A 26,109-nucleotide genomic window follows, 5' to 3' on the forward strand; every position below is an offset into this window, starting at 1 on the left:
GTTTTAGATGAAAACTGTAGTTCTTTCATGGATTCATTTAGGAGTATACACAGAGATGTTACACATTAAGTTCAAGCATATTTAGTTCTGCACTGTTACATATAATGAAGCCTGAAATATTTCAGAGAGAATACGCATTTGACATTCATAGACACATTTTAATAGAAACAACATAGTATGACTTAAGTTATATGTTTGTAACAGAAGTGGTAAGGATACTTAGCAAACCAGTTGAAAAAGCCCTGATCTTTCTAAATCCCCTATATATCCCCAACCTGCCAATACCCTAATGTGGACAAAAAGCATGACACAGGCTTAATGGCTTCTCTAAGTCATTACTTGTGATTAAAAATAATAACTGACAATATCAGTGCATGATCATCAAATACATGTGAAACTTGAAGTAATTTTGTGGTAAAGAGGTGGCATTCTTCAATGTTTGTGATCTAACCTCTATCAGTCCATTGTAAAAATGGTTCTGTAGCACTTAATACGTGATATTGTGGAAAATGTAGAAATATGCTGAAATATAATGATCAACACCTGCTCCCCCAACACCTCAGGAACCTGCAACTTGGTTTAGGTTTGTCAGTCTGCTGTCTGAATACACCAAATAAGATTGTGCCACAATATATTATATCATGATATATGCAGATAATATAATATGCAATCACATCATTAACTTTTATATAATTATACAATTACAAATATACATAACAGTGTATATAAAAGTTAAAAAGAGACCAGCTAAAAATAATTCTTCTCTTACTCTCTTTTCCCCTTCAGGAAGCTGTTATAGACAATACCTGTCCTTTTCAGGAAAATTACAGTGATTAGTTCCAATAACTTGGACAGCTAAATAAATATTTACTGTATCAGAACGTGCAGCAAAAAATCATTTGCATGGACCTAGGTGACCTCATATGGATTATCAATTTTTGCAATTAGTGTGCAAATAAACAAACAGGATAAAAAAAGTCAAGGATACCGCATGAAAGAGTGTACTTTGTTCATTTATTTTGACAAGCATAGTTTAGTTTTAATTATGAATAACAACGCTACTGATAATCTTAAAGTATTATGGCATGTTTGATAAATAACATACTTTGAAAATTTATCTGCAAGGATACAAAAGGCAGATAAGTTCAAAAGCAATCTAATGTTTTAATCTAACAATACCTGTCTTTTCAAAGGAGTTTTAACCTTTTAAACATTTTTTAAAATTCCATTTTTCTTTCAATTTTATCACCAAAAAAATTTTTTTTCAGCTCTGTAAACCACAAAACAGTTTTCCAATTATCAGTAGTTGAGAGTATTTTTTTTTCAATTTCACACTTCCACGTTTTCCTTTACTTAACCGTTCTTCTGGTGTTTTGAAGGGTACCAACTTAGTTGTGCAATCTCAGGCAAATAGATTTTCCATGCTTTGGCTTAACTGCAAAAAACGTAAAATGCTGACTCTGCAGAATTAGTATGGTGATTAATCAATGTTCACAGAAGCACTCAGCTTTAGAACAGTAGTAGCACATTTGTAGCAAGTACCAATACTTGCTTTCCTAAGATTGCAGCACAGAGTGGTAAATATGAGTGCAATTCCACTTTAAGGGACACAATTATTAATGAGTCATTCTAGAGACAGAAAATTCCAGCATTTCTCCAAGTCAGAATTGCCATTTTGCTAATGCAGTGCTGAATATACTGGGTATGTATTAAGGTATAAATGCAGCTCAGCAGTCATGCTTCTGAGACAGAAAGACTGTCAGAGTCTTCAAAAAGTTCCATTTTATCTTTCTACAGTGACTAAAAATGTTAATGCTTAAGAACAGAACTTGCCATATGTCATCCAACTGTCTTTTTAATGTCTCCCTGCTCTGAGATGCATTTCCTATGACCTGTTTTGTTATCAGATTGCTAGAACAGCAGCTCAAATAACTCTTACAGATTAATTATAATCATTATTTCACAGCAGTTCCCCACAGGTGTCAAGTGCTATATAAACTTCATAGCAAGACAGGGACTACTCCCCACCCCCACTCCACCATGCACATGATGTAAAAGAGTTTTCATTAATGTTCCTCGTTCATTGCCTGTGAAAATCACTGGGCAGTTGATAGGGCTAACCGCCTGCAACTAGAGGTCATCGTTAGAAAGTCCCTAACACTGTACTGCTGCTCAGATATGGTAATCACTGTAGTGCAAATGCTTCTTAAGTAAAACAGCGTGTTTTTCTCACCATTCATTCTGTTTTCACCTGCTAAAATATATCTCTTTAAATAGATTTGTTGGTTTATAATATTTTAAATTAATGCCTTGCATTGATCATTAAAGAACAGATTGGAAACTGAAGTAGCTGTGCCTAATTAAGTAATCATTATTACCCCAGTAATGGGACATGTGAAGCATTTTATCTGCTTTCTTTGCAGACTGTTAATTGAAATGGATGGCAGAGTGATAAACCAGTTAGAGTTAATCAGCTGAACTAAACTGTAGGAAGACAATGTAAGGATCATTTTAATGCTAACTTGGAAAGCTACAGCTGTTATAAAATATAATAATTAATAGAGTTGATGAGGAGCTAATTTGTGAAAAACTGGACACCATTCCAAAGCTACTCATGGGTACAAGTTTCTGAATTTCTTTAGCATAATGGCCTGAAAAGGTCTTATATTCTAATGAGCAAGGCTGACTAGTGGCAAAGGAGACTGTTATTTCTGAGCATCTGTATCTGCACGGAGAGCAACTACAAGGACCATGTACAAGCGTGCAGCTCTAAAGCACTGTAATTCAAATAGTAAAAATATAGAAAGGTGCAGTATATGCTTTCAAAAGCAATTAAAAATCTCATTACAAGGCTTTACCTGCCAGTGGACCTTTAAAAAAATTGTGCCTTCAAACTACCAGTGCTGAAGAGTATTTTTTTTCTACAGGATTTCAACTAGTTTACTCAAACATGGAGAGAAGAGTTCTCCATAGCTGTATGAAGTGAAAAGAATGCCACTTAAAGGAATGGGACCCTGGACCTCTTGTATTTATTAATATGAACATATTTGCTGTGTGACATCCGTTCTAGCAAGGTTTGAAAAACTCTAAACTGTTTCTGTTTGGAACAAAGTGTAGTGGATGGAAGAGTCTATGGTCTCAATATTAACATTTGATTTTTCAAACTCAGGAGATGTCATTAAACATTCAGGATGCTGGATCCTCCCTGTGACCCACTCTTTGAGGGCCTTTGCATAGGTGTCCATCACAAGCTATCATTCTAATGATTCTACAGCTATTAGAGATGGCCCCAAGCAGCACTCCTACATGCAAATGGATTGGAATCAAATGGAAAAATATCTATTTTAACAATCACTCCAGGCAGCAAAACTCTTCTTGAGGTCTACACACTTTGTGACTACCATAGCTATGCCTTGTTCATAATAACTATTCACCAACATAGTCCATGGAAAATATTAACAAGACACTTGTTCCCAAATTCTTACTTCAAATTTATTCAGTTTTAAGCAGCAAGTCTCTTTAAAATCTGATTATTCAGGCTGTAGAGCACAAAGGATCACAATTTGTAAATACGGTTTCTAGGTTAACATGTAGTGATCGCAAAGGGGACAAATCATTACACAAACACACTGAAGTCAGTAGGACTGAACAGCAGTAATTCTCCACTGAATTTTAATCATGTTTAAGAGTGATCTGAATTTTAGGAATAAATAAAATCACTATGTCTGAACTGCTTTCCCCCAGAACTCCTGGGAGATGTTAGAGTTACTGTCAATAAGTGCACAGCATCACACTTTAAACCAACAACCCTCAGACTGCTAGCTAAAACTGCCACAGGATGAAACTTATGAAACTTGTAGCGCCAAGGTTAATTGATACTCACATAACAGGCATTTCGATGTTCCAGCTATACTAGAGAAGACGATTAAAATATATTTAATAAAATGATGATAATGACAAATATTCCATCTCTTCTATAAGTAAAACAACTTAATTGCAATTTCAAGAGTATCATGTGTTTTATAAAACGCTTCTACTTACAGGAACTAAGAAAGGAAGAAAGCTGGTTTACATTTTTTGCATAAATCTTCAAAGTAGAAGAAATAGCACCTAAGTTAAGGTACCAACTTATAAAAGACATATTTATACACAGGTTTTTAAAAGATGACATTTCAAAGCCATCTGCACGGATACGCACTGGATCACTCAACCTAACAGAATGAGGACTGCAACATTTAATATCTATCTCCTGAGTCTTTTCAAGGTCAGAGGAATGTTTAAAATAAACTACAGGGTGAGGAAAAATAGAAGAGCAGGTAAGCCAAATGTTGTACTTACCTGCCTTGACAGCCTCCTTTGAACTAGCAGGCAGGAGAGCCATGAACAGGTACATCCTCAGAATGCCATGGAGATGCAGATGTCTTTAAAACGTCTTCTTCATAAACATCTGTCTGAGCAAACCAATCAGGAGGATTTCTTTTCTCCCCAGCCCTCCAACAACTTGACACTGATGTAAAAACTGCCATTTCCATTAAAATGCCAGCCTTTATCCAGAAATTTATCCAAAATCCCTGTGAACACACAGAACTCTCAATTTATTAGATGTATACTGTTTGTATCACACATACTGGCTGTATCACAGAACCAGCTTACTTATTTCTTTTAGGTTGACATACTGTAAATGTGCACATCTATTATCCCTCCACCTGGAAACTATATTCTATTGAGATTTTTTTTTTATGATTATCAGCAAAAGAGGCAAACACTGGGTGAATCATTATTAAACACAGTAGCTATGAGCTTTCATAGGAGTCTTATTGTACCTTCATTTTCATTCAGAGATTACTCACTCGAATATCTTCATTTAAGATTTCACATGTTTTCAGAGTCGTTGTCCTTGACCTCTCGAAAAAGCTTTCCTTTTGTTCTTGTAATCCTCATAATTCAACAGCAATACTGATCCATAAAATTCCTTTCTTGATAGGCAAAGTCAGCTGCCACAGAATTCCTAATGCCAGACAGAGATCAATGAAAGACTGCATATTTCCCTGCTCTCCATCTTACCGTATGGAGATACAGATACACAGAACTACTTTGCAACAGTCTCCATCAGAATGACACTTCAGAGATTAGCATTGGAAAGTGGGTCTGTGGATCCCATTCCCATTCTTTCACTGTGGAGGCTAGCTGATGAACAAACTGTTAATCTGCTAAGACTATCTAAAAGAGTTATAAAGAAGTGGTGGTTTTACATTGATCCAGAAAACAAGTGACTACTGTCACTTCGCTCTGAGGTAAAAAGGAGTTATGAAAGCTTTTTCAACCACAAGAACACTAAGATAACACATTTTTCAATTTAAAATGCTGACATTCTTGCAGACTTCTCCATAACTGCATCAAAAATCATCTTGTCTTCTGAGATGAAATAAAGTTTTCTTACTTCCCTGCATATATTGTAGTATGTGATCAGTCTATATACTTTTATTTGTGAGGATATGGACACCTTAACAAAAAACAAAGTATGTAAAGGAAAAGTTTGTTTTCATTAAGTAATCTATAATAATCAGCAGCTGAATAGCCAAAGAAGATCCGTAATGAATCATGCCTGATATTACATGGTACAGGTCACTTCCAGTAAAGAGAATGTTTAATGTGTACATTTAAAACTCCTTTGATCCTCTGCTGATGCTCCTTTTCCACTTCTTCCACAAATCACAGAGATGTTTTAACCCCCTGGGGTCCTATTCAACCTGTACAGAAATGTAGCTATTCCTGAGGTTGAAATGTTTTCTAGCATCACTGTTTTCTCAAAACTAAGCACCAAATGTTGCCATAATATCTCTCTCACTCCTCCAAGCAATATTTGACAACACAAAATGCTGCTCATCCAGACATGAAAATCAAATATGAATGAAGTCTTCAAACAAGTGCTGAGCATTCCAAATTTTCTTTCAGGTCCAGCTGCTATACACATCTGTCTATAAATATTGAGCTAAAGTTTATTTATGCTTTGTCAGCAAGCAGACTTTCCGTTCCATGCTTCCTCAGTACCGGCATTATTAGTCCACTGAATAATGAGTTTTCAGAGGATAAGAATGAAGCAAAGCTGCTCTGATTGCTTACTGCAGGGGACAAGATGGAGAAGTAGTAGAAAATCAGAACATGCAATAACTGTACGTGCAGGTGGCTTCTCCTCTGAAAAAAGGTAGAAGAAAAGGATGAGAAAATATGCATCTTCCTCTCTGGGAATCTTCTCTTGAGTTCCCCTAATGGCAGCATGGTCTACCTCTTCATAATAACGTCAGTCATTCCCAGAACTTAAATACAATTAATTCTCATGAAAGTACAGAAGGCCAAAACCAAGAACAAAATAAAAGTGAGAAGATGCCTTCAAGCCTGCAGAGCCTGGCAGAAATCATTCGAGAAGTGGTTGCCAATCTTTCTGTAATGAAGCCATATTTGAGAAATGTAGCAACATTCTGGACTTCCACAGGGAGAGATGTTCGCCCCTTCTTCCCTTGCTACCTCAGTCTCAGCATGGGACCACAAACCATTGGCATCACAGAGATAGGGAGGGATAGCTCACACAACTGGAGTGCTGCAGCCCATGGATATGGGCTCTTTAGGAAGGACAGGCCAGTAGGATGAAGAACAGGAGCTGCCCATTGTGCAACAGAGCTGCAGGATGCATGGAGATGCCTTGGGATGTATGGAGAGCCAGTTGAGAGCTGGTCAGGATTAGCAGGCAGACCAACATGGGTGATGTTGTAGGAGGTGTCTGCTATAGATCGCCTGATGAGTAAGAAGTAGATGAGGCCTTCTTCAGAAAACTGGAAGAAGCTTCACATTCACACGCCCCGGTTCACATTGGAGGACTTTAACCAACCTGATATCTGCCAGAAGGACAACACAGCAAGGCAAAGCAATCCAGGAGGTTTCTGGAGTGCACTGATGACTACTTCCTAATACAGACAACTGAGGAGCTGATGAAGGGAGATGCTGTGTTCGACCTCATACTTACAAAAAAGGAATGACTGGTCTAGGGCAGCTTTGGCTGCAGTGACCATGAGGTGGTGGAGTTCAGGATCCTCCGAGGAGGTGGTAGGGCAGAAAGCAGGCTCACAACCCTTGACTACAGGAGAGCAGGTTTTGGCCTCTTTAGGGATCTGCTTGGAAAAATCCCATGGGATACAGCCCTGGAAAGAAAAGGAGTTCAGGAGAGTCAGCTGATATTCAAGGATCACCTCATCTAAGATCAAGCAAAGCCCATCTGGAGATGAATCAGGTGAGGGACAAGAAGGGCAACAAGAAAGGCTTCTACAAGTAAATAAGCAGCAAAAGGAAGGCTAGGGAAAATGCAAGCCCACTGCTAAATGGGGCAGAGGCCTGGTGACAAAGGAAATAGAAAAGGCAGAGGTACTCAATGCCTTCTTCACCTAAGTCGTTAGTGGTAAGACTGGCCTTCAGGAATCTCAGGCCCCTGAAACCTGATGGAAAGTCTGGAGCATGGAAGAGTTACCCTCACAGACAAGCTGATGAAGTATAGGCTAGATAAGATGGACAGCAAGGGGGACTGAAAACTGGCTAAACTGCCAGGTTCAGAGGGTTGTGATCAGTGACACAAAGTCCAGCTGGAGGCCAGTCACTAGTGATGTCACCCTGGGGGTAAATACTGAGACCAATACTGTTTAACATCTTCATTCATGATGGTACAGAGTGCATCTTTGGCAAGTTTGCAGATGATACAAAACTGGGAGGAGTGGCTGATACACTAGAGGGCTGTGCTGCCATTCAGAGGGACCTTGACAGGCTGGAGAAATGGGCAGAGGAGAATGTCATGAAGTTCAGGAAAGCGAAGTGCACAGTCCTTCACCAGAAGATGCTGAGGGCTGACTGACTAGAAAGGAGCTTTGCAGAGAAGGACCTGGAGGTCCTGGTGGGCAAAAAGTTGAACATGAGCCAGCAATGCACCCTTGTGGCAAAGCAGGCCAGTGGAATCCTGGGCTGCATTAGGAGGTGCACTGCCAGCAGGTGGAGGGAGGTAGTGTCCAGTGACACCGCCGAAATGAAACCACAGAAATTCCATCTGAACATAAGAAAACACTTTTTTACTGTTAGAGTGGTTGAACACTGGAACAGGTTGCCCAGAGAGTTTGTGGAGTCTCCCTCCTTGGAGATACTCAAAAGCTGACCAGACACGGTCCTGGGCAGCCTGCTCTAGGTGACCCTGCTTGAGCAGGGGGGATGGACAGATGATTTCCAGGGGTCCCCTCCAACCCCAACTGTTCTGTGATTCTATGGTTGCTGTGCTCCCGCACCACAAAACCAGACCTGACAACGATTTCTTAGCTTGGAATCAACACCTTATCTATATCATGTCACAGGTGAGATTAGGAACCAGTGCCCGGCAATATTTAGGAAACTGACAATGTGATCTCTAAACCATTCATTTTTGGGAAAATGGAGAGACTTGGTAGAAGAGCAGCAAAAGGGAAACAGTGTACCTAAAACGAAGGAAAAGCAAGAGCAAGGGAAGTACAAAACAGCCTAATTTCAAGATCCTAGAACCACATATAAAGCAATCAGTGTTTAAGCACCTGGAAAATAAAGAATTTGCCAACATGTCAAGATCCTATCAATCTACTTTTCTTCCTTAACAGTATAACTGGCATAACAGAAAGAGATAAGCAGCATATATGATATACTTGTTTTTCTAAAACTTTGATATTGCCTCACGGTAGTCTCCTAAGTGAACTAGGAAAGGCAGTGCAGATTAAGTTATCATAGAGTGACTACTCAGTTGGTAGAAAACAAGCACTTTAGGAATCTCAGTGGTACTTGTCAGATGAGAAATCCATTTCAGATGGAGTAGATGTTGTCTTCGGCCAAACTCTATTCAATCATTCATTTAAAACTGCTTGGTAGAAAAAAAACCCCACACATTTACCAGTTTGCAGATATCACTGATCTGGAAGACCTTACATCAGTGAGGGAGATAGCAATAGTATTCAAAATAAACCTAATAAGTCAGGAAGAACTTCAACAAGCAAACGCAAAAAACTGTGGCCTAAAGAAGAAATGAACTGCATAATATGATGTAAAGAATAACTGCACAGCTAGAGCAGTGAGGAGTTACTATGGTCTATAAACTGAGTCAACATTGCGATGTTGCTGCTGTAAAAAGAAAATCTTATTTAGCACATCCTGGTAGGACTGTCCTGTGTATGCCCTCAGTGATAAAGACCTTTCCACTCTGTGTCCAGTCAGCCTTTATTGGAATGTAGTGGCCAGTTTCAGACACCATACTTCAAAGAAGGCAGAAAAAATGAGAGAAAGTACCAAGAACAACAAGAATGGTGATATGTTTAGGAAATATGGCCTGTGAAGACAGGTTGAAGGAATTATGTTTGCTTAGTCTAGGAAAAAAAATGTTGTGGAGACTCTCTAAAAATATTTCAAGATTTGTAGTGAAACATAAGATGATCAATATTCTTTCACGTTCAGTGACAGGGGCACAAAAACTAATCAGCTTCAATGGTGGCAGAAAGGATTTAGGTTAGGTCTCAGAGGAAACATTGCAGCTCTAAGGATTGTTTCATGGTGGACAAAGTTACGAGGGAGGCTGCAGAATATCAGTCATCGAAGATTTGAACATGTTACACGTGTATCTATAAGGGATGATCTAGGTATATTTATCTTACCATGTTGAATGGAGAGGCACTAGCTGTCTGGAAGTCATTCCTGATCTTACATTGCTATGAAAATTATTATCTATTTTGTAAAGGATTTAGGGAATTCTGCCAGGGGTGTGAGCGCAGGCAACAAGGTGGGGGAAGAGGCCATGCTCCATGGTGCTTGGCTAAGGGCTCAAAAAGGTCCAAGTTAATATTCAGGGAGCAGCAAGGGCTGGCTGCTTCATAAGGGTAGGGGAGCTGGGAGATGAGGGTGACAGCAAGGCAGACAGAGCCCTCACAGTACATAAACAAGAAGAAGAGCAAAGCAGGTCCAGTGACAGCAACCAGGTTCAGCAAGGGTCTAGATTGCGAGATAATTCTGTAATGATGGGGCTGGTCCACAACCAAGCCAGGCAGTTAAGTCCATAAGACAGCATCTGGCTCATTGGGGTATGTGCCTCGGTGCATGGCCAAGCACAGCTGCAACAAAAGTCAGGCAACCAAGGGCAAGGGTCTGAGCTTAAATAGAGCTCCCAAGTAAAAGGAGAGCAAACCCCCAAAAGACTTCTCACAGCTCTTTCTCACACAACTCCTTTCACAGCACTTGGATCAAAGGCATGCAGCTGCACCATATCAGCATTGACCTTGAGCCCCGGCTGTCAAACCTCCGGAGGGCAGTGGTTACGCTCAGAGACCTGACAAATACTTAGAATGTGACACAGAAAACAGTCCTTATATTCATTTACCTTTTCTCAATGGGTAATTCCTAATATTTCTGTGCTACTTATAAATACTTTCTGCCAATTCTTACTGTAGTATAAATTAACACTTTTAGTTGCCTCTTCAGAGGTGCTGTTCCAATGTGAAACAACCGATTCAGCATAATAATATAAAGTCCTGACAAATACAAGAATAATACTAATACAATAAAAATATTGCATTCTTTGAAGGAATACACCTACAAAGAAGTAGAAAAATTATAGCAAATTAGTATGAATGTTTGGACTGTTGATACTAACTACTACCATTTTAAATGTTAATGTTGTTTTAGTCAGCTAAATATTATTCAATAAGTCACTTGCAAATGCATTCTCTAGTTGCAATATCATGCTAAAAATTAAGAGAGATGAGGTTCGCAGGTATTCTTACTGATAGAATAAATAGTAGTTGAGCATATGCCTGTTGTTGAGTAAGTCATAACGTAAATCTGATCAAAACTGTATTACAATTAGTAGAAATGCACCAAATATCTCCTTAAGAAAAGCTTCATATAATTCACATTACACTGTTACATGAGCCACAAGCCCAGTTTCCATCCAAGGGTCAACTATATCCCTTTATAGTAGATATTTCACCTGACCTTCTAATCTAAAGCTTGCGCTTGCTATTTTACAGTCGGCTTTTCTTCAAGCCAACTTGTCAAACACATGGGTCATGTTCTCCAAATGCCAGTGATAATCTGAAGTACAATCACCCAGAATGCCTTATCTTTGCGAAAGCAAGAGGTGGGGTCATTCTCTTCTGTTAAGAAAACAGAAGCAAATGTTCAACATGACAAATCTCAGAGCTCTTTCTCTTGACTGGACATGCAAAGCTTCAGTTATCAGAACCCGTAATTCCCCTTTAGCTTGGATCCCACTCTCTCCTTTCCAAGAAGAATCCTTCCTGCTAGCCTTAACTGCCTTATAGGACCTGTGCTTCCCAAAAATTTCCTCTTGAAAAAGGAGTTCTTCCTTAGTGCTACCATGTTCCTGAAGCAAAGTACTTCACTTCAGTCTCAACAGAAGGGTCAATGGTGGGCTGATGACAGGACTACTGAGAAAAAGATGACAACTGCAGGACCAACTACTGTTTTAGTGATAAGTAAGTTCAGACACTGTTGAAATTGATGGCCAAGATCCAGAACAGGCTTTTAGTTTTAAGATGGACTAATCCTTTCATCCTTATAATAAATGCGAATTTTCCACCATGTTTGGTTCGAGTGTTTGAAAATTAATGTGTATCTTTTGGATAAGACTGCTCTTTTCAGAGCTAATCTAGGCATGTGATGGAGAAGACGTTGCTTTTGTGTTTACACTCTGTCTCTCCAACATTTTTCTACCATCAGTCTTTACTTAAACTCGCATATACTTGAGGAATTGTGCTGCCTGCAGTAGCTGCTACCAAATCATTCAATGTATATAATGCAGCTGAATCTTCTTAATATTCTACAGTAGAGTGTATAATTTGATTAATTAAGTCAGGTTAGTTGATGCTTAAAATGATGGAACTTGCCAAATAACACAGATTGGTGTCGTTGTAACAATGTGTCAAAAACTAAACCTCAAGTCTGCTGATGAATCCGACAGATAGCAAGGTGTTCCAGGTTAGTGATTCACTTCAAGATCACCCTCCTTCTTGTTTGCTAGTTTTGGATGCTTTGGCATATTTCTATAAAAATGCCTTTGCATTATTAACCACATCCCAAGAGCAATGAGTGACTGAAAAAATGCTCAGAATTGTGAGATCACAGGTTGATTCCTACCTAACTGAACATGTGGGGGGGGCAACGATATCTGCAGAAGAAAAGTAAATTGACAAAATATACTGAAGAAAATAGGAAAAAAAAAGCTTTCCAGTTTTTCTTGTCGATATCCTTTCTTCTAGTTCCTGAATTCCGATTTTTCCCCTTTTTCTTCCTAGATACCCTTATTTTCTTAAAAACTTACTGAAATGTTTCCTTGGGTTCTTTTTACAATAAAAAGACACATAAGATATTTTTGTTTCATGAGAGCTACAAGCAGGTAAAAATTTAACAATTAAAAGTGTATTTTTTGTACTAGTAGTGCCAATTTTATGCTGTTTAAGCTTATCATCTAATTGTATGCTTGTGCTGGCTTCAGGGATGGTATGACATTGTCAGACTTGTGCTGCATTCCCCAGCAGTGGAATATTCAATTATTTGTTCTGACTCATGTAATTCCTTGTATTCCAAGCTTGTTAATGTCACTACAGGGCTGAAATAAAGTGATTACTCCAAATGAGTATTTATCCAATAGGCAATGCAATTCCTGCCCCCTCCATGCTGACAATAGATGATTAGAACTGTTCTTCTCTTTTACCTCACCTGCACATCTCCCTCCCCTGACAAGGAGGAAACCGTAACATTGTGGTGCTCTGTGAAATACTGTCAGATGGTGTAAAATATATATAATAAAATAAAAAGAGGTGCAACCTTCTCTGGCAGAGTTAAAGCTAATGACCACTGCTTCCACTCCCAGTCAGTGATGACAGGTTGAACTAACTGATAATGGCATGCCTGCTGTTGAGCTGGCCACTTACATTATTTCTCTTGACATGGTTCTGGGGAAGGCCTAATTTTTTTGACATTTGACCATGCAAATTTGAGTCCTGATACATTATTCTGCATTTACATCCTCCCAGTGTTGCTGTTTAAAATGTGCTACAAGCTCCTTGAGCTCAGCTAATAAAGGCCACAGAATGAAAGAAAGTTAAATATGAATGTAAGAGGAGACCTAAATGAAGGGCTATCTTGTACATCTCAGAGACGACCTTCTGGAAATTAGCAAGTGAAAAACCTTTTAAAAGCAAATGGCAAAAAAGGTAACACTGATTTTTTTTCTTCTAAATTTTTTTAAAGATTCTAAAATATTCACAAAAAGGAAAACATTAAGTTTTACATGGACATTTCTTCACTCAGCAATTCAACTGAATGTATTTTAAGCCCAGGTTTCATTAATGACTCTTAGTAATATACCTTTCCCAAAGAGCCAGATATTCACAGTGCTTCATTAAATATCAGGAAAAAAATATGGCTTACTTTCTCTCTCTCTCTCTCTCTTTTTCCTTTCACTTGCTCCTAAATTTTTCACATTGTTGAAGTCCAAATGTATTACCTGTGAGCAAACTCACTTTTCCATCTCTCAAAATTAATTTGTATGAATTTATTGCTTATGAACGACACCAGTTTGACAGCCCTGAGAAAAACACATCTTTTTCTAGCTACAGAGTAGGTGCAGGCTGGACCATGGCCTCACAGATCTCCTCAGCTACTTCAGCTAAGGCTTTTATAACAAATTTGAATGGCTAATATGAAGGGAGAGGTCAGCACTCCACAGGCATTCTATATGATCTGGAATCAGGGAAGTAGCGACTAGCGTTTCATTCCCAGGTTTTTCTCTGTTGTTTTCTCTGCTCTTGACTGTTTATTACAGTGAACATCTCACTGAGTGCATAAGCCAATATCCACTAAAGTTAATAGGAATTTTTCTGCCTTACATGCTCTGCTTCACTCTCACATAAAAACTCCAATAATGACATGGCTGCAACAGGATTACACTGCATGTAGCTTCTAGTGGCTGGCATGTAGTTAGTACCCAGAAGGTAGCAGGCCTTCCCACTCACTCACCCTGGAATATAAAATGTCATATAAAAAGCATAAATCAACACCTCTAAGTGCAAGGAAAGGAGCAATTTGCCATGAACAAGCAAACTTTGACCACTGAGCAATCTGGGCCTCCAAACAAGCTATCCACTCTAAAGCTACTGTATCTTGTTCTTTAATAATACTCCTTTATACTCAGCTTACTTTCCTTGCAATTTATTGTGATTTAATCTGTGTTTGCCAACTAAAAGCTCTGTAACACATAATCAAGGATGCAGTCTATGTGATATTGGTATGTTTTTACTAGATAACCTGAAAGTGTTGATAATGCATTATATTTGATTATTACAATTATATTATACTATATCATATTGTTTTTCAGCTTGCAATATTGTGTTAGAAAGAAAGCAAAGGAACATTAAATGGCAGATTCCTTTTCTCATTATATTTTTTATTTCTAATATCTGAGTTGGTTTTCAAATTCCTTTTTTGATGCATACATTAAATATATAACCTAAATCTAGCTCAGACTGACCAACTGTAGGAAAAAATCAACAGTATCTTACCATTGCTCACTAACCATGTAAATATTCAGTTTTCAGATAAGTGCTTCTTTTGCAAGACCAGCACCAGTGACACCTTCCTTGGTATCTTGCAGTTATACTGCAGAGATGTAACATGAATAATTTTCTCACCCCAAACGGATTGTTCCTCCAGAAGACCCAGTCAATTCGCAGACTGCTGATTGTTCATCCTTAGTATCTCGCCTCTCCTATCGGCACAGAATGGCTCTACAAGAAGGAAGCCATCTGCGCTATCTGTTCTCCAAGACTAATGTATAGCCACTCAACATCCTCTTTTCCTGCCTCTGTGGCTTACACAGCCAACAGAGAAACTCCCTCCCTCACCCTGTGGAGAAGTAGGTGGCTAGCAGGCAACTACTAAAAATGTAGCAAATAGAGGATTACAGCTGCCCAAATGACAGTCTGCATATTCCCTCCCATTTTACCAGAGTTTTCCTACTTCTCCTATGATACCCACTGTTCTGAAAATGTTTTTTCAAGACACCTGGAATAATCCAGTTTCTCCTTTCATCAATTAAAAAAAATCTGATTGAAGATGAGGAGTAGATTCATATTTCTGTACTGACCAAAATTTGCATATTATTTAATAGAAACCATCCATTCATCGGAGTGTGCACTCACTGTGCTGGGGACTATGATGAGTGAAAACCAAGTGAGCATGAGACACCATAGGAGTTTTTCCATTATGGAAGTAAATGCTAATGACATTTGAACAGCCCATAAACTGACTCAGAAATCAATTAGATTACTACCAGAAAGTCTCCACTTGAGGAAATATCGATATCTCTAGTCAGTCAGAAAGTGGCAGTAACAGCACCAACACGTAAAATTCCTGTATACTCTTCTTTCTTACAACTGTCTAAAATATGTTCCCATCCTGCTAAAGCAAGAATCATCTTGAAAATTCCCCCCCCCCCTTAAGTGCTCAGCAGCTCTCAGGCTGCAGAGCAATGTGAAACAATTAGCCATGCAGTATTTTCCCACCAATTACCTCACTTCAATTACAGAGGATACAATCTAAGGAACAAACTCTGAATCAAATAGCATTTTCCCCTGCAATACATTAATTCCTCGAGGAGTCATATCTTAGATACAATCTGAAGATCCGTGTTGGATATCAGTGTTACAATTTTAAAAATGACAGTGTAAGCATGAGAGGTCCCAAATCTGCTTTCTTTGTGCTTTCCCTTTGAAAACTCACCAGTCACCATAAACTTTTGCTTTGCTTAAAGGAAATCACATTTGAGCACTGTATTTTCCTGGGGGGAAAAGTCATGAACACACCAGGATTCATCATCAGTCTTATAGCAATCCAGTAACACAATACCTAAGAATCCAGTAATACAGAAAAGAAGAAGAGATCTGGGACAAATAGCAGCCAGTTTTTCAAAGAACTATGGTACAGACAGCTTTCAAACACTGGAGAGTGTGTTTGTCTGTAGGTAAAAGATCCAAAGGCACAGTGACATGAATGGAAACTGGAAAAGGGAAAAAGGACATGAGCCAAAGCTAAAAGAATACCTCGAGGATGTTGATCCCTCCCCTTGTACCACTGGAAACAATTCCACTGAGTGGAAATGCTGCTCAGAAGTTATTTAGTTAGCAAGGTAAATGTCCAATAATGTGAGCTCAGGGGTTTTTAGACCTACTCAAGCTGTCTCCATTTCAAAAAAGACTTTTTTAAGTCTCAATATTGAAAAACATTTCTCACCCAAGCACTTGAAGGGGAAATGAAGAATTAACATAAATGTTATGAGATGAAAATAGAATGGGATCTTATTAGCTATTAGTAAAGAGTAGAAGCATCCTGGTTGTTGTTCTGGTTCAAACATATGCAGTCCCTTCTCAAGGTCAGTTTATTACACCTTGCCAACAAAAGAAAAGCTAGAGCTTGCAAATACCCTACATTTCTAATCTGATTTGTATATCACAGAGCAGCATCGCATAAATTGTAGGGGCTGACTATCTACAGGCAGATTCAACCAAGCCTGCTTTTACAGCAAATTACTTTAAATATTAACATTTTCCCTGCTTATATCTCAGGAAAAACAGATGTTGTAGCAATACTGAATAACAGCTATTTACTACATGATTCACCTCTCATATTCTTTCTTTGAGTGACAGTGACTTCATAATGAATAATTCTAATTCTGTTCATACTAAAATATTAGATATATGTATATCTAGTAGTGCCCTCTGCAGAACGGAATTATACCATCTATAATGCTCTCTTTCAAGCCAGGGTATGTTTGTAAAATCTGTCCAATAGATTTATAGACCTTCAATTGCTATCTCTGGAATGTACCCACATAACTTTAAACATAAGTTTCATCCTTACCCAAGTCAGAACCATGGTTTATAAAATCGTATTACATCCCCTCAGATTTTCACATTGCTGTGGAAAGGTATGTAGCTAGCAGTTGCATCTTTAAAAAACACACTGAATTACTGACCAGCCATTAAAATATCAGTAAACCTCCCAAACTGTGAGCTATAATGACCAGAAGAATTTAAGGGCTGTTACAAGGATTGCAAATAAAATCATAAAACTCACAGATAAATGATCAGTAAAGCTTAGGTCTCTACTTAACCAAGTTATCAACAACAAAATCAGAATAACAAGTTCACTTAGTGCCTAAAAAGAGAAAATTGGTCTATGCAGAGGAAGCAGGTACATCCCTGCCAAAGAGCTCTATTTCTTTAAATCCCACTTCTTTACAAGATTAATACAGGATTAATATCAGTGCAGCTGTATTTCTGTCACTTTAGCTAACCACAAATATTCTGCCTCTATGTGACATTACCTTAATGCTAGTTAAGTATAACTTGCCACGCTCTGGGGTTATTTGCTCTTGCAATTTTAGCTTGCGTTCATACTTTGTCCCAAGCAATAAAAAATACCCTACCTGTCTAAAATAACTTTTGCCACAGACTTGCTTCTCCATTTTGATCTTGTCTGTCCCTACCTGCAATTTCTACTGCCTTTGCATTTTCTGTTATGAATATACCTCGATTAAGCAACAGAGCTGGGCCACAGGCTTTCTGCTCTATTAGGCCTTATGCTCTGTTAGACCACAGTCTTCACACTCAAGCTAAAGAAGTGACCTGGATTTTTCCACCTTTCAGAGCATCTATAATGTAGTAATTAATTAATTTGGAGACAAGAAGAAACAGCAACATATAGCGCTAAACTTGTAACTATGTAACTATGAGACAATAAAATAGTTTAGAGCCAGGTCCAAACCAATACAGAATAAAGTAAGACTGAGAAACCGGGCAGCAAAGAAGAGACAAATGAACTGAACAAGCAAGAATCTGTTCCAGACAGAGAGGTTCTAGTGCCACAAACTGGAAAAGATGTGGCAATCCAAAAAAATCAATAAACTGGCAGTGGCTTCTGTTCAAAATATACTCACCAACAGCTGCTTCTAAAAAGAAGAATTTCTACATCACAAGTAAGAGAAAAACCACACACTGTATTTTCCCTGAAACACTGTTCAGCACTGCAAAAAGCATTGCAAAGGGAAATACTGTCCTGGACTCATCATTAAAAATTCTGTCCCGCTCACCTCCCCGTGTCCTGGGAAGGGCAAATCCAGCAGCTTCAACACTTCTTGCTACTTGAATGAATACTCATTTACTATTGTTCTTTTATTCTCACTGCCAGCAAGAATCATACACAGGAAGTAGTATGGATCGAAAGGAACATGAAAGGAAGAGAGAGAGACTTGGGTCTGAAGTGGGAAGGAGGAGCATGTTAGCCAATGAGGCATGTGCCAAATAACTTTAAACAACTCAACGGTAGCTGCAGTAAAACATCACCAAAGCTTCAGACAATCTTGAAGTAGCTCTGCTGTAAAATGACATCCTTATACAGCAGCCACGAAGAACTCTTAAAAAACCTAAAAAGTTAGTGATGCCATTTCTTTATAGTACTTGAGCTACTGGACTGCCTAGGAGTTGAAGCACTGGAGCCAGAGGTATAAAGCAGATTATTTGCCACAGTCAGCAAATATTTCTGAGTGCTGTCAAGAAGCAATTAGGTCAAATACAATTTGGCCTCAGTACAAGGCATCATCAAAAGATAGGTCCATCATTCTTCATGAGTGGCTGTCAGCCACTCCTCGTGTGTGTTACCTGCTTATCTCCCATAGAGCTGCCATGTGTCTGAGCTTCCCCAGACATGACCTCTTGTTCTACTTGGAACAGTGGAAAGGAATTTGGATATTTGTCCTGGACTTGTGGACATCTGGTCAGGGCAGAAGCAGTAGCTTTGACTACTTGCTTGATGCCTAGGACTCCTGCACAGATGACCATAATGCATGCACAACATGTTCTGGACTTACTACACAACTTCAAGGCACACACTGCAAATTCAGTGAATTCACAATGTCAGATTTGAAGCACACACAGAGCTGGCATGCATGGTAAGCCTGACATGACTTGCATGTCAGACTCACTACGTGTGCACACCATTGCAAGTGCACAGCTGGGTGCTAAGCTGCTGGGCAACTTGAAGTCCAACCTTCACTGCAGCCACAGCAAGACCACAGACTATGAGCCTACATACAATAGACTTGAGAGTAGCTGTAGGACAGCTCTTAGGAGATAGCACAAACCTACCTGTGAATCTCAACACATTCCTGACCCAACAGCCAGGCAGCCAAAGTGGTCGCGGAGGTGGAGAATGTCACAGCTGCCATTGCAGGGAACAAACCAAAGTGATCCTCCTATAAAGAAAAATAGAGATGGAGTGTCTGTAAAAGGGAGTATCAAACTGTTGTCCTCTTTCCCTCACTTTCATGAAACTGTTTGAATATATGGTGAATAAATCTCATTAGTTTTGCCAAGAATATAAAGTCTACAGAGATGTAATCTTATTCCTGACTCTGCAGTTGGAAATGATAAAGCAGCAAACAAAATGGAACATATTTTAGCATAAACAAGCAGGCCCAAATGAGTTGGTCCATCCATAAAAAAGAATGCTAAGCAAAGATAGTGGGTAGGGTCCTGAGAAAAAGTGTAGTTGTAATAGTACTGAACAGGCCCCTGCCCAGGTTAATAGCCTTTTAGTGGAGCTAATTAGAGCACAGCACATTTATCCAGAGACTCTGCCTTATCTTGCCAGCTGCTCCACAGAGAGGCAGAATACAGTTGTGTCCTCTCAGCCATCCACAAGACAAACACATGAATGTCTGCTGCAGAAAATTCATTGTTAATCCCCATTCTGTAGTTGGCAAGCTCTCATTTGTTACTGGTCTCATGGAGTGACTTCAGAGGATGATGAAAAGGTCCCTGCAAAACTAAGAATCTGGTTGCACATTTAAATATGACAAACACAAAGCTGGATGTATTAACAAGACCTTTTCATGAAAACAAAGATAGAACAAGCATCAGGGAAATGAAGCTGGCATCCAGTCTACCCAGTCGACAGCAGTGATATCAGGTGAGCGAGTTCACATACTCTATCGAGACAGTCACCTGAATCAGGAAAACAAATGCTAGTGAAGACAGTTCAAGCTTTTGAAGTCTCAGCCTCTTTGCTAGTGCGTGGTGCTTCTGGAATGCAAAAGTGCACCTTCATATTTGGGGAAAAAAATCACAAACTTTAAATTCAAAAAAAATCTGACAGAATTTGATCAAAACTAGCCACTGTATTTTATTACTCTTTTGGAAAATGGTTGCATTTTTAAATAGTAAAACAGATATCATTTTCTTTCATTTCCATTTAATTCACAATTGTTTTGTGTGTTAAGAAGTCAGCTTCTGGCTATTTCAGAAGTAGTGAAAATTGGTTATTGATCATTCTGTGTAATAAAATTACATAGCATAGGAACATTCTAAGATATTGAATCTTACTGACAGTTTGGGTTTGTACCTTTTAAAATCTTTTAATGGCATATAAAATTTGAAGGCACCTAAATTTTCTTTTAATTCTTTCCTTGTGAGGCTATTTTTCGCATAGTTCTTTGAGGATTAGATTGACTCAGACTTAAGGCTTTTTCTTCAAGAGGAGCAGAAAACTGCTCTGTAGCCTCATTTTCAGTAATCTGGAGCTGCTATCTGATCTTTGATCATACCCAGTCTTACAGATGGAAAAGTACTACTTTAAAATTCCCCATGTGTTTGGGGATGTCAATAAAGTTCTTTTAAAGTGTCAGAAGTGATTGCTCTGTCTGTAGTTTTGCTAATACCAATTACAATGGTATTGTCTCTAGTCAGAAAAGGGTATAGTAGAGAAATAACTAAGTAAATCCTTTTCATTCCTCTGCCAACTGGAGATGGTGAACTACATACAAACACCTAGGCACATAAACGGATACACACATGCACACACATGCCGCGCTCTTTCTTTGGAAGGAATACATTAAAGTATTTGCACTTTGGGAGAATGACAGAAACATGTAAATACAGCACTCTATTCTTTCAAGAAATACTTGGAAAATTCACATACTCCACTCCCCCTAAATTATAACAGAAGATGGGTCATAATAGCTGATGTAATAGGTAAGAAGGGAGAATGGAGCACAATTCCCTAAACTCGATAAAATGAGCAATTACTCTTGTTATCTGAATGGCGCTGTCAGTGGAGAAGCTGTCTGTGTCATAACTGAATCTAACAAAGCCTGTTGCCTTTAAGCATCAAAGGCTTTGGCCTTATTATCTTTCTAAGATGTGCATGTATAATAAGTTTTCCCAACAAATGGCGAGGAAGTGTCTCTGGCAAAATATAAAATGGTGGTAAACTATGTCCAAATGATTAATTCACAGAAATTCTCCATCACACTGCAGCGACATATGCCCATCTCTTCTGTTACGCCCTTGGAGATTTTCATACTAAACGTATGTGCATATTTTTCATGGCCACTGATATTTGAATTGCAGCCTGCTCCCATGCAGAACATAAAACACTTCAAACTGCATAATGCTGACTAAATTATAAGTTCTCCAGTGGCCCGAGGTAGCAAGGGCCATAATAATGAGTGTGCTTAAGTGGTTTGTGTAGATTTCTTTCCCTTTAATTTTAATGCCCTGACTTGCTGCTGCCTTTTCTGAAGCTAGGAATTGTCTCATACAATCATAACAACAGGGAAATAGAAACTGCATTATGCTTCAAAAAAATGTAAGATGCAAAGCAGAAGCTTCAGTCATCAGGCACAGTGATAGCCAATTCAGCCCTGTCGGTCATATGGAATAGGAAATGCTTTGGTGACTTTGCTCATATTTGTAATCATATTTGGACTGTTTCACATATAAAAACAATTCATAGCATGTTTACTGGATATGCCAAAAAGCTGCAATCCTTCCAATCAAATTCATACTGCACATGCAAATATATATATATAAATAAATTAAAACCACAGCCAAAATCTTATTTAATTAAAATGATAATGAAACCAGGTAAATGAAGACTGCCAAAACACTCTCCAAGAACTTCAATTCTGGCATTACAATAGGTCAACGAGGACATCTGTATTATCTGCATTGAACGCTGACTGATCTGGCAATGTTTTCAATGCTCTGGAACTGGTTATTTTTCTTGGTTTTAACGAAAAGGCAAATGGATGAAAATGTTTCCAGTGCAGCAATGTTCCCTTCAATAGTAACTGGAAAAATATATACAAATTGTGCTAATATCCATGGATGTTTACAGGCAGGGAGATAAAAAGGGCCTGGGCTGTTAACTGTTTGCATCAACTTTCCCACCCCTAAAGAGAGACCATTCTTGGCCAACACATTGAGGACCAAGGAGCTATTGACTTCACAAATCAGCGCAGAGGAAGAGGGGCTCCTTGCAAAATCCTTTTTCTGTGTCCTCCCTTTGTCCCACAACATTCTGGGAAGCTCATTACTACACTCCCTGCTCCACACAATTGAGGCAGATGTTTAAACTCAGTTCTCACAGAATTCAGATACACCCCCACACGCACATAACTGTTATATCTGGCTTGCAGTCAGAGGCCCTCTTTACAATGGACTGCAAACTGATGTAGCTCCAGTGTTCCTGTATTAATATGGCTACAGTAATACCCTCTTGGTGTCAGTTTCCATATCTCTTCTTCCTTATGAAAACACTGACTACAATCCTGTTTGTAAGTAGTATCACGACATAATGGGAGGAGTGAACACATGGACTTTTGCTGTGCCTCCAGGTTGCTCCAGAATCCTGAACTGCAGCACTTGCATCCATGGGCAGCTAAGGACAGCTCCATCAGCATGTCGGGAAAGATCTGCAGTGGTTCTGGTAACTGGCTACAACAGGTAAGAATTCCTGATACACTGCCAAGACCTCCCTGGAAATAACTCTCTCTTCCCTCTGACCCCTCTTTCGCCTTTTGCTTTTTCCTCTTACCCTGAGAGTAGTGAATACATTTGGTATCTAATTCCTTATCGTTTCAATACTCTTTAGTTATCTTACTCAAAGCAAGTCCAAAATGGGACAATGAAAGCACTGGTGAGTTTTTAAGAGATGCTTGCCTAAGAGTTGTAGTCTCTGAAGTTGTTGTCTTGCCTCTCTGCTGTTCTTTTCCTCACTTTAATTTTGCACTTTCTGACTCAGCTATTCAGTTGTGAAGACAGAACAGAATTCTTTATTTAATCTATCTTCATATCTGAAATAATATCATGGCATAATTTCTTACCACTGTTAGTATTACACAAGCTCCTAAAATCCCAGTAAACAGGAAGGCATTTGGTCTCCAGGCAGTTATTTTGGCCATGACTACATCTGGCTAAATCATATATCCATGACTAATGATATACACTTATTCATGATCGTTGTACTGCGGATACCACCAAAACAGACAAGACTGAGGCAGCATTTCCTGACTTACCTGCATATTTTGGTACCTTAAATAGTTTGAAAAATTGAGTTTCCAATGTTTGCAAGTATAGGTAAACGATCTATTTGTTTTCAATGCCTTTTTCATTGTATAACCTGTTCAAATACGCTGCCTTTACTGGCAAAATTAAGGCTTCTATTTTAACACATGAAAAGTCAAACAGATATTATGTTGTTTACATCAATTTAAATTCATGTGACAGAGATTCTTAAAATGGGAAAACCCTCAGATGTGAGAAGACCCTTGCTTACAAAAAAAAAAAAAAAAGGCAATCATTTACCTACACATTTTTCTTTGTCTTTTTCTCTAGCATAATTTGTCCCAGATTTCAAAGACCCTAAGCAGCTACTGTTTAATACTGCAGAACTCTCTTGCTCTGAGGTGCTTGAGGGTACTCCAAGCCTGGAACACCTCCAGCACAGGAATCTTCTTAAGTCAAAGGTGCTTCACTCACTCCAAGTGGACAGCTAATCTTCAAAGTGGCTTTCTGAGGAAAGTGCCAGTTTTGATTTGTATTCTTATTCAGACAGCAAGGAGCTGAGACCTCATCTGTGGCTTCAGGCAGATTTTAATTTAAACCTATAATACTACTAATAAAAGAGAATAGACTACTTCACTGATGGTGGCATGGGGCCGTTCTGCATAACACACTTCTGAAGCAGGTATTCCAGCTCTTAAAGCTGCATAAAATGTTCTCTTTATCATACAGAATCTGATTTTTCTCTAGAGAGTTTTCAGAGAAGATTTGAAAATAAAGGTGTGTTTTATGAAACCTCATTTACAAAACAGTATGTAAAACAGTCAGGTTCCATTATGTTTTAATGAGCAGGTAAGCTTTGTTTAAACCTAGCTTCAGAAGTGGAATATTTATACCGCCTTCCCCATAAAACAATACATCACTTATCTCTTGGGCATTCACATGCGAATCTTGTCAAGATCTATTGCACAGTTCTCAAGCGTCATTTTTAGGATGAAAGATTCTTACAGAAGTACCTTGCAAACAAACTTCCATGATCTGATTGATGTTTGAGATACACTGTAGTTTGTTCAAATTAGTTTACAAGACTCTTCATTTCAGCTCATTAAAAGCACAGATGGAGGATGCTAATGACTTATGGAAGTAAGGTGATTTTTATCTATCCCCTTGGAACACACCCTATGTCCCCTAGCCCTCTTAGGATTTAATATGTGATGACAGGTTCAATTTAGAAAAAAGAAAGCTAAATTAACAACAAAGGAAGGGCTTCCACCCAGCACTTCAAAAGAACATTTATGACATGCCTCTAAAGTTCTACCTACAGTTTATGTTTTAATTAATTTCTGAGTGAAATACACGCTCAGTTTTCCAATCCCACTGAACTACACAAGTAAGTTTTGAGTGCGTATCTCCACCAGGCCCTCTAGTAAACTAGGTATACTCTTTTGTAAATCCAAGCCTAGTGTTCACAATTATGGTTCCGACTAAGAGTCATAAAACCAAAAGCATATTTATCACACAAAATACTGCACAAAACGGTCACTCAAACTCAAAAATTGATCAAACAAGGCCCTGTTTGTGTGGTTCAACCTTGTTATTAAAGGATTTCTTCTGTCCTTAAGAAACAAATCCAGCTTTCCTACTAAAAACAGCCCTAATGAAACACTTATCAAGAGCAGCGAATGAGCTGATAACTTGGTAATGTGGCCACCTGTCAGTTAGGCACTGGTCCAAAGCTACTAACAGATTTCCTAACGGCCACAGAAAAGGCATTAGCTTTTAGGAACTTTCAGATATAACTGACACAGAGTGAACAGATTCAACAGCCCTGAGGTAGACGTCAGCTTATACTCCTAAATATTTATCTCCCCATCTTGGAATGCAATCTCCTTGCAAGCAGAAGCAAATTGTGGACATGCTTACTACACTCTTTCTTCCCTTCTCTAAATTATTCTTGGTTTGATGTCATTCATGGCATGATATTAAGACTGCATAAATAAAATACATGTCTGTATGTTAACCCAGTATGGGGCACAAATATGAGTATAAACTGATTCTGCTCATGAATGGTCAGTAAATGTGAGTATTGTAACACTAACTCTCTAGCTTCTCTGCCATTCAGTAAAATCTCTGGCCTGGGTCTGTGAAGAATTATCCATAGCCAAAGGGAAGACACAAAATCCAGGCGCTTAAATCAACCGCTTTTAAGTGGCCAAGTAGTTAGGCACCTCATTCTGTTTGGATTTACAATGATCCCTCCCACACAGTACAATTACTTAATAGCCCTCCAAATTCTACCTAAGGACCCATCAAATCACTTCTCTGTCCCACTTCTCAGCACCATCTGAACATATGCACTAACTGTGGTTCTTGTGGTTCAAGAGGTATCATTCTAACTACCAAACTTTCCTATAACTGGATGACTTCTAAAGCAGTTGGTACCACTCCAAACAGATGTTGCTGAATGACATAAAAAGAATAATAACTGATTCCAGAAATATACTCTTACCAGTATTATATAAAGCATTCTATATAGTGCACTTTGCTTTCCTCTTTTCATCCATTTTGGGGGCTGCACCCTTCTGAGAAAGAAGACAGGTCTAAGACCTTTAGGGATGAAAAGGAGCACCTTCAATCACCTTAATTT

The 26,109-nt window shown here is 38.7% G+C and overlaps 1 long non-coding RNA gene across 1 annotated transcript; it reads right to left on the reverse strand.

The window, feature by feature from the left end:
- Nucleotides 1-3,085: 3,085 nt before the first annotated feature.
- LOC135327316 (uncharacterized) lies at nt 3,086-19,366 on the reverse strand. The gene is made up of 3 exons (XR_010387423.1): nt 19,266-19,366; nt 4,851-5,008; nt 3,086-4,571 (listed from the first exon to the last, which is right to left on the reverse strand). It is a non-coding gene; the product is annotated as an uncharacterized LOC135327316 (long non-coding RNA).
- Between the last annotated feature and the right edge of the window lie 6,743 nt (nt 19,367-26,109).

Source organism: Dromaius novaehollandiae, chromosome 2 (assembly GCF_036370855.1).
Source record: "Dromaius novaehollandiae isolate bDroNov1 chromosome 2, bDroNov1.hap1, whole genome shotgun sequence".
Lineage (NCBI taxonomy): Eukaryota > Metazoa > Chordata > Aves > Casuariiformes > Dromaiidae > Dromaius > Dromaius novaehollandiae.